The sequence below is a fragment of the Elephas maximus genome, chromosome 7 (genome assembly GCF_024166365.1).
Source record: "Elephas maximus indicus isolate mEleMax1 chromosome 7, mEleMax1 primary haplotype, whole genome shotgun sequence".
NCBI lineage: Eukaryota > Metazoa > Chordata > Mammalia > Proboscidea > Elephantidae > Elephas > Elephas maximus.
This window is the reverse complement of record NC_064825.1, coordinates 112896484-112906392: the sequence shown is the minus strand read 5'-3', so window position 1 is coordinate 112906392 and position 9909 is coordinate 112896484. Positions and strand designations below refer to the sequence as shown.

At 38.4% G+C, this 9909-nt stretch overlaps 1 pseudogene; it reads left to right on the top strand.

Moving 5' to 3' along the window:
• Nucleotides 1–8285: 8285 nt before the first annotated feature.
• On the top strand, nt 8286–9198 carry LOC126080405 (olfactory receptor 1013-like; annotated as a pseudogene).
• Nucleotides 9199–9909: the final 711 nt, after the last annotated feature.

The window sequence follows — 9909 nt, the reverse complement described above, 5'->3', positions numbered from 1 at the left end:
GCTCCTTAGAAGCAAGGTTGGTGAGAATTTGTCTCACATACTTTGGGCATGTTATCAGGAGGGGCCAGTCCCTGCAGTGGGACATCATGTTTGTCAAAGCAGAAGGTCAGCAAAAATGAAGGAGACCCTCAAAGAGATGGATTGACACAGTGGCTACAACAATAGACTCAAGCATAACAATTGTGAGGGTAGTATAGGACTGGGCAGTGTTTCATTCTGTTGTACATGGGGTTGCTATGAGTCAGAATCAACTCAACAACACCTAGCAACAACAACAAGAACAACCAGCAATGTACAAGAGATTCAATTTCTGTACATCCTCATTGTAATGGTTAAGGTTGTGCATCAACTTGGCTGGGCCAAGATCCTCAGTGATTTTATAGTCGTATGATGGTGTGATCACTTTCATGATGAGATTTGATATTACGTGATCACCTCCATGATGGGATCTGCTGTGAGTAGCCAATCAGTTGAAAGGGAGTTTCCTCGGGCATGTGGCCTGCATTGAACATAAATGAATATTCTGGCAAGACTTGTGACTTTTGCTCGTTCTGGGTCCTGCAGCTGGCTCCTTTTCATCCGATCTCCAGTTCTTGGGACTTGAGCTAGCAGCTTACCTGTGGACTTGCCTGCTGATCTTTAGGATTCATTGATCTTCACAGCCTATGAACAAGAGCCCTGCTCTCTGACCTGCTAATCTTCGTTTATCATCCCCCGTTAGTACGTGCATCAGGAGAAGCCTGATCCGCAGACTTAAGACTTTCTAGCATCTACAACCACTTGAGCCATTTCCTTGACATAAATCTCTCTCTCTCTCTCTATATATATATATTTTTATATGCTTTACAAGTTTTGCTTCTCTGGAAAGCCCAGTCTATGGTACTCACCAACACTTGGTATTGTTGCTTTTATATATATCACAAATACATGTAAATTTTATGGCAGCATAAGTTCTACAAGGTAGGGATATTTGCTCATGGATGCATTGAAGGACGTGAACTTTATAAAAAATATTTAGAACAGCAGAGCCTGGCTCATGGGAGGTGTTTGTTTATGGAGCACATGGATAGACACACTAATCACGTGGCATTGCTTTAATCCATGACAAGATGACGAAAGCACGTAGAAGAAAATGATGAAAGCCTCTTTAACTTTCCACTCCACATCCAACTCCCTTCAGATTTAGCTCTCTTCAGACAAGATAATTTCCTTTTAACAGAGTTTTTAAATTTACATTTGCCTAAAAAAAAAAAAAAATTTTTAAAGCTTCCTTGCAATTACAATATTTTACCACTAGGATCTCTTCCTGAGGGTTGTTCCTGTCAGTTGCCATGTAGTTAGCCCCCTACTCATGGCAACTCTGTGCATAAAAATACAAAACTCTACTTGAGCAGCTGCGATCCATAGGGTTTTCATTGCCTGATTTTTAGGAGCCCATTATTGGCTTTTCTTCCTGGTTTGTCATAGTCTAGAAGCTCCACTGAAACATATTCAGTATCAAAGAAACATGCAAGCCTCAACTGACAGATGGATGGTGGTTGTGCCTGCGGAGCACTGGTGGGCAATGAATCCAAGTGTTCAGCATGGAAGGTGACAATTCGACCACTCAACCATCTTGAGGGTACTCATTGCTGTTCAGTCAATTCCGACTCATAGCAACCCTGTAGGACAGAGTAGAGCTGCCTCAGAGGGTTTCCAAGGCTGTAATTGTTACAGAAGCAGAGGGCCACGCCATTCTGCCACGGAGCAGCTGGTTAGTTCGAATAACCTAACTTTCAGTTTGCAGGTGAGCACTTAACCACTGTACCACCAAAGCTCCTTACTTTGAGGGTAGGGACTACATTTTTGTTTGCTTGTTTTGTTTTTTAACCAGTGGCAATCCTAGTTGGGTGGAGGATACACACACACATACCCAAGTGCACACACACATACAATATATGTGTGGGATTTTAAATGAATGACCAAAACTCCTTTATTGGGTTAAACTATGTTACAATTCAAGTTCTTGAGAAGTTTCATCTTTCTTCTGAACAGTGACTTCAAGACCAGTTTCTTTCCAATTTTTGATGCACCCAGATCCAATACATGACCACCATGGTTTGACAGAAGACAGTGGATGATTATGGAATTTTATGGCCAGAAAAGAAATTGTGTACTCGCTTTTGTGCTACGCCATTGGTCAGATACAGTCACATGGCCTTAGCTTAGATACAAAGCATGCTGGGAAATGTAGTCTTCCTGAGTGCTCAGAAAGAGAAGATGGGCTTGGTGAGTATCTAGCCTGTTTATGCCACTCAGTAGGAGGTAATCTCCCTGAGGAAAGGAACATTCTTTTGAACCATAAATGAAAGAATAAATTATTGTTCTAGAATTTTTACATACATTGATGCTGTTATTTCACAAATATGAATTACAGCCACTCTTATTGAAGTTCACGTAAAACCAGTAATCCTTCATTTAGGAAGGTCTTCTCTTTTTTTTTTCCTGATAATCATTACAGTGAAATATCAGTATGGTCTTATCTATTCCCTTTCCTTGACAATGTTTCACACTATTTAAATCTAGTTTTCTTCCTCTTTTATTCATTTTCAGAGTAACAAGATGAGAAATGATTTTAAAGTTTGGCTGACAACTCTTTCCAAGTCTATAAGATCAAAGTTCTCTGGAAATATAAAGGAAATTTCATCTGGTTTCCCTTTTATTACTCCAATTCCTTTAGTAAAATCCATTTCAGGAAGTGTCTGCACCATTCTGGAAGGCTTTTAGTTTGAGGAATGCAAATAAAAAGCCTGTAGCTCAAAGGCTGTGAACAATGAACCCTACTGAGAATCCAATAGAAGCTATGGGCCCTCCTGAACACATATGCATACTGACAAAATTGCCGTGTCTCATCTTCAGAGGTCTTCTTTGACCCGTTGTAGCACTCCCTAATGATCAAGGGACCCAACGTTAGTAATCTCTGCTCTAATAAAGGCAGAGAAAGCCATTCAAGTGAAAAAGAAGACGGAGGACTAAGTGCTAAAGAACATAAAAGAAGGCACAATCAAAGGAGAGCTAATTATACTAGCTCTACAATTAACTCTCTTCATGGCCTTGAGTGAGTCGTATCAACTCTCACAATCATACTAGGCAACTGCTTTCTGTTTTAAACTATAAGTAGCACAAGAACAAAGATTGTGTCTGCTTTGTTCACCTGGGCTATGATTGAATCTAACTCTCCTTTGTGCCTGGAAGCAAAGAGGGGTGTTGGGGTGGGGACTTAGTAGACACTGGCATCCCTTGCAAGTCAACTGCCTTAGACAAAGTCATTTGAAAGCTTTGTTTCTTTTATTTTTCTCTGGGTAAAACCATTTCCCTGAGACAAAAGAAGAGGGACTGATTTAGCAGGCAAGAAAATTTCAGGGGTATTTGGGGGTTCAAAGTTATTAGCACAAACTCCTGTATGTATTTCTTTCCAAATATCTCAGATTCATCTATTTCTCACCAAATCCATTGCTATTAAACCAATCCGACTGCCATCAGCCCTCTCTTAGGCTGTTGTGTTAGTCATCTAACTTAACTACTCTATCTTCACACTTCTGTTCATCACATTATAAAGACAAGTCCTTTTTTTTTAACTAAATTTTACTTGACCAAATTGTGCATCTGATTAAAAAGATTCAATGGCTCTCCATTGAAATTAAGCTATATTCTAAAATATCTAAAATGAACTACACAGTCCCTATGCTGCCTGGCCCTGCTCAATCCACCTGCCTAATTTGTTTTGATGAATAAATATATTCAAGGTCTGATGTAGGGGTAAAATTTACACTTATGATATGACTGCCTGTGAACCATTAATTTTTCTGTCTCTCAATTTCATTATTTGTAAAATGAGTCCTTTTTTTAAGTAGTATTCAGCATGTTTCAGGACTCAAATTCTATGGTATTTTCAATATCATTACAGTTATATTAAAATTATTGTGAACTGTAAATAATTCTTTAGCATCTACTGTCTGCAGACTGTTCTGTTAGCTTAGTCCTTTTTGTTTTATCTCAAATGCATAAATGAAACTCTTCAATCAGCAGAGCTTTCAGGTTAATTGGAACAATTACATTCATGAAAATCTCTCCCCATATCCTTCCAGAAAGCCAGTTGAGCATTGTAGTTGGTCACTTGGCACCGGAACAACACTTGAGGATTATCTTTGTTTTCAGGGGTATATCCCAAAGGGATGCTCAAGCTTATGTGTTCTCCATGCTAGGAAGAAGATGCTTGTGGAAGGAGGAGAAGGCACTTTGTATTCTAAGGTAATGTGGGAAATTTTGAATTTCAGCTGAAATTCTAATGAAATGAGTATTTATATTCCTGACAATAAGCTTTGTGTTTAATTTTTCTGGGGGAGAAGGACAATAGGTCACAATATGGACAAAAGATTAAAAAAAATCTTAATTTATATTATAATTATATTTCATGAAACAAAGTAAGGTTTTCTTTCCTATAACAATTGGTGAAGAAGGCTAAGGTGTCCCCAAATGTCCTCTCTTCAGGCCTTGTTTCCTCCTGTAGTGAAGCAAGGAATTAGAGATGTAGGGGATGTCTACTTGGGAGATGCTTTCATTCTCACAAAGCCTCTGTAGCTGCGGCACACCATGGTCCCTGCTGTTGTTCAGGAGCAGCATTCGTCCTCAGAGTATGTCAAAGTGTAGAAAGCTTAAAATGTGTCAGTATTTTCATAACTTCACAATGCTTTATTTTCTATATTAGGCAGTTCCTGGCATAGAAGCTCCTTGAGAGAGGGAGTGCAATTATATATCCCTTTGGGATAATACAATACATTCATCTTTAATATATGATTTAAGAAGTATCCAATTAAGGTACCAAACTAAATCGCACATGTGCATTAATCCTTGAGAAGAACTGAGAAATTAGTAAGAGGTCAGCTCCTTTCTGTGTGACCACTCCAGCGGGAGCTACTTCTGAAAGAGGCTTCCTGGTGAAGGAAGATATCTGATGGACGAGGAGATTTTTTGTGAGGAGAAAGCATCTCAGGATCCCTCGAATCCAGTACGGATTGCAGCTAGCTTTAAATCTATGAAAGTAATGGCAAATAAATGTAGCTCAAAAATACTCCCTTGTATCCATATACATAAAAATACTATTAAATATATCATATGCGTATTTCAATCATTCTCTATTTATAAGGAAGCTCTAGAGAAAAGACTTCTAAAGTTTGTATCAAGAATGGTAATGACTGGCTTTTTGATTGAGGGTTTGTATTGTTTTGTTTTGTTTGGTATTGTGGACAGTGCTAAGTATGTATATGGGCTGCAGGAATTGTGAGTCAAATTTGTGGTCCACCCAGAACAGTGAATAGGACTTTCTGTGTGATTTTATGTAGGCTTTATCTCTGCTTCCATTTCATAGACTGTTCTTTTTTTTGCTTGTCATAACTTCTTAATAAATGTATTTACCTACATCTTAGGAATCATAGGCTGAGTAGGTATCATAGTAAGCCACCTTGCTGTCGTTGCTGTTAGGTGCCATTGAGTTGGTTCCAGCTCATAGAGACCCTATGTACAAAAGAAGAAAACACTGCTTGGTCCTGCACCATCCTCACAATTGCTGCTATGCTTGAGCCCATTGTTGTGGCCACTGTGTCAATCTATTTCATTGAGGGTCTTCCTCCTTTTTTCTGTCCTTACATTCCACTTTGCAATTAATTTTTTTTTTTTTTTTTTTGCAGCTATTGCTTCTCATTTTGAGTTGTGCCACATCAGCAGATGAAGGTCCTGAACGCGTTACTCCATCCTCATCACTAAAGTTGAATCTACTTTGAGAAGGCAGCTCTTCCCCGGTGATATTTTGAGTGCCTTCCAACCTGAGGGGGCTATATCTTAAGGGGTTGTATCAGATGATGTTACCCTGCTATTCACAAGGTTTTCACTGGCCAGTATTTTCATAAGTAGATAGCCAGGTCCTTCTTCCTAGTCTGTCTTAGTCTGGAAGCTCCACTGAAACCTGGCCACCACGGGTAATCCTGTTGGTATTTGAAATACCTGTGACATAGTTTCCAGCATCACAGCAACACACAGGTCAACACAGTACAACAAATTGACAGATGTGTAGGGAAGCAACCTTAAACCCTTTTTAATTTGTAAAGCTTTGAAAAACGTTTTCATATATGTATATAGCCACACTTATATTTGTTTTATACTTTAATAACTGTAGAGGAAAACAAGAGAGGCTAGAGGAGAATCATCTCTTAAACCTTTAACTCCCAATTTGGTCTCTGTAAACAAATTCAGCAATTGCTCAGCTTGTATAAAGCACCACAATAAGGAAGGAATAGTTTCTGCGAGAGAAAACTAGAAACTCTGGAAGTCATACCATGGGTACAATTGGAAATCTTTGGAATTTAAAGCAGTATATCTGAGAGGGGATTTGAGATGAGGAACTTGTGAAACTTTTGAAAATGTAATTCCCAGTTTACAACATCTGGTGTTAAATGTGTTTTTTCACATGTGATCTCATTTGAATTCATGAAGTTCTACTAAACTAAGAAAGATAGGTAAGAAAGTAGAGTTCTAAAGGGCATGATTTTTAAAAATTGTCAGCAGCCATCTTAGATCAAAACAAGTATCTCCTGATTCTGGGTCCTAAACTGTTATAGATATATGCTTTGTTAAAAATGACCTCAGCACCGACAATCTTGAAATACTTGTCATGTATTCCAATCCTCTTTTTGTTATTATGAACAACTTCTACTTTAATAACGTTGTTGTATTGTTGTTAGATGCCTTCCAGCCAGTTCTGAGTCACAGCAACCTTATGTACAACAGAACGAAACGCTGCCCTGTCCTGTGCCATCCTCACAATTGTTATTCTTGAACCCACTGTTGCAGCCACTGTATCAATGCATATCATTGACTTTAACAAAAATTATGGCATTAAAATGTGTTCTAAAATTTGAAAATTATACCTTTTTACACTCTAGTGACTCAACTAGATGGCAACTAACGACAACAGCCACTGTAGTAGAAAGAAATTTTCTCTCATCAAATAAATGAAGTTCCAAGAGAATATTCTTTATTTTTCCAGCTCTATTTTAAGTCCATGGGGTGGCATAATGGCCAAAGCAAGATTTTTTATTTCCCCTAGCACAAGATATTTTCAAGTCATAGACCTATTAGTAAAAATTTTAACATCCCTTGCCAATCCAGAATCCTTGCTATTGTGATTTAGCTCTTCCTTGAGCCTTGGTGGTGCAGTGGTTAAGAGCTTGACTGCTCACCAAATGGTCAGCAATTCCAATCCACCAGTCGCTCCTTGGAAACTCTACAGGGCAGTTCTACTCTGTCCTATGGGGTGGCTATGAGTCAGAATCGTCTCAATGACAATGGGTTAATTGTGGTAGATTGTAGCGGAGGTCCTCTAGGCTATAACACAGAAGTTGAGATGATCCTTCTCCCATGGTGGGATATAGTCCAATCTCCCACTTGTACCTCTGTGGGCTTTCAGAGACTATGTTCCATAACTTCCCAAAACCATTCTTCCAGACAGTTTTAAAGAACTCTTTATTCTATAGAAATTGCAACACACATTATGAACATTATCTTCCATAAGGCAGTATTGTCACTTCTCTCCAGAGTATATTTGGGAATTATAAAGTAGCTATGGCTCAAATTCTAGTTATCTAAATAAATCTAGTCTTTTGTTCCACAATTTGTATATTATGACAAACTTTCTGTTTGGTTTTGGGGATAAAAAGAGGAACAAAATATAGTTATTGCCTTCAAGAATATTAAAGTTTAGTAAACTTTCACAGATATTTCAAAGTTCAGTTAGAATAATGAGATTAAGCTTCAGTATGTAATTCTATGTGAAAAGACAAAGAACTCAAAGACATGAAAAGTTATCAGAGCATTCTTTCAAACTTTCATTTTTATGTCCTTCACATGGTCCTCAATCACCTAAGTGTGGCCAAAAGAGAAAGTTATTCAAATCACTGTCTCCTCAAAAGGAAGAAAAGTTAGATTAAAAATATAAGGTGGTACACACTATTTTAGATACATAACAACTGAATTCTTAAAACCATACCATGGAACTGGTTTCCCAGCTGTGTCAAAAGGAATAACACCCAGGTCACCAGAAACACATCTCACAAACAACAATGTATGTGCATCAGTTGGATTTTTTCATTATCTAAAATGGCAAATTATGAGACAAGGGGGCTTCTAATATTTTAATTCATGACCTATTTATTAATTCTCTCACAGGAAAGAGCAACTGAAACTCAAAACCAATGGAAGAGAAAAACTTCACCAAAGTAAAGGACCTCATACTTTTAGGGTTCATAGCCAACTTGAGGTTACAGAGAGGGCTCTTTTTCATCTTCCTGGTCATTTATGTCATCAGTCTCTTAGGGAACATCACCCTGATTTCTCTGATCTGTGCTGACTCACAGATCCACACGCACACATATTTCTTCTTTGGGAATCTATCATTCCTGGATCTCTGGTATTCCTCTGTCTACACCCCAAAGATCCCAGTGACCTGCATCTCTGAGGACAAAAGCATCTCCTTTGCTGGCTGCCTGGATCAGTTCCTCTTCTCTGCTCAGCTGGGATATAATGAGTGTTACCTGTTAGGTGCCATGGCATATGACTGCTATGTGGCCATCTCCAACCCCCTGATTTATTCCCAAGCTATGTCCCCAAGGTTATGTACCAGTCTTGTTGCAACTTCATACCTTGGTGGCTTTATTAGCTCAACTATCATCACCAGTGAAACATTTACCCTGGACTTCTGTGGCATAATATCATTGATGATTTCTTCTGTGATCTTCCCCCACTTGTGAAGTTGGCATGTGATGTGAAGGACAGTTACCAGGCTATGCTATATTTCATACTTGCCACCAATGTCATTACTCCCACCATACTCATTCTTGCCTCCTACCACTTCATCATTGCTGCCATCTTGAAGATTCACTCTGCCCAAGGCTGCCTCAAAGCCTTCTCCACTTGTGGCTCTCACCTGACACCAGCCACCTGTACTATGGCTCCATTCTCTTCATTTACTCCAGGCCAAGCACTAGCTATGCCCTGGAACAGGATAAATTGGTGTTAGAGTCCTACACTGTGGTGTTTCTGATGTTGAATCCCTTGACCTATAGCTGAAGAAATAAAGGTGTCATTGATGCTCTGAAGAAATGTTAGACAGAGCAAAGTTTTCTTAAGTGCAAATACTTGGTAAGCAACAGCTACTTTTCGACAGTTATCTCCATTTCATTGTTATCAGCCTTTACTCTTAGAAATCAAAATTTAAAAAAAGAACCAGACAGACAAAAAACAGTTGAGCAATGTAGAAATACCATTTTGCATTTGTCTCTTTAAGTCATGTACTAATGTAATTCAATGTATTTTTAAAATAAATGGAGCTGGGGCATTTGGAAAAAACTTCTGTCTGCTAGTCTAGAACACAGTCTATTAAACTGCTGAGATTCTGAGATGCTTAAAAGAAAAGCTGATTTTTAATTTCCACTTGAATGTTCATAAATTGCCTGTGTTTAATATTTTAATCTATAAATAGAAATAATATAGCTGATTGTCGAACCATTGTCCAGATTAAATGGATTAAATGTCTTCCTTCAAATCCTGTAGTCCATGGGGAGAAAGGAGGAATGTAAATCCAGAAGTCCCAGTTCCAAAGGTCCTTATCCTGCTTATTGAGAGAGAGTAAGTTAGAAATAGTAAGAAAAATACCTACTGTAAAAATGCACTAGAAACAAGTTTGTTTGTTTTCTTTCCTGATTCTGATTCTTGAGTTGCTATGACATAAAGATAACAGGTTTCATTGGCAATAGGCACATGAGGGAACAAACACTTCTGGTTAGAGTCACTGTGAGCTTTCAGCAAAATATTTTGTTT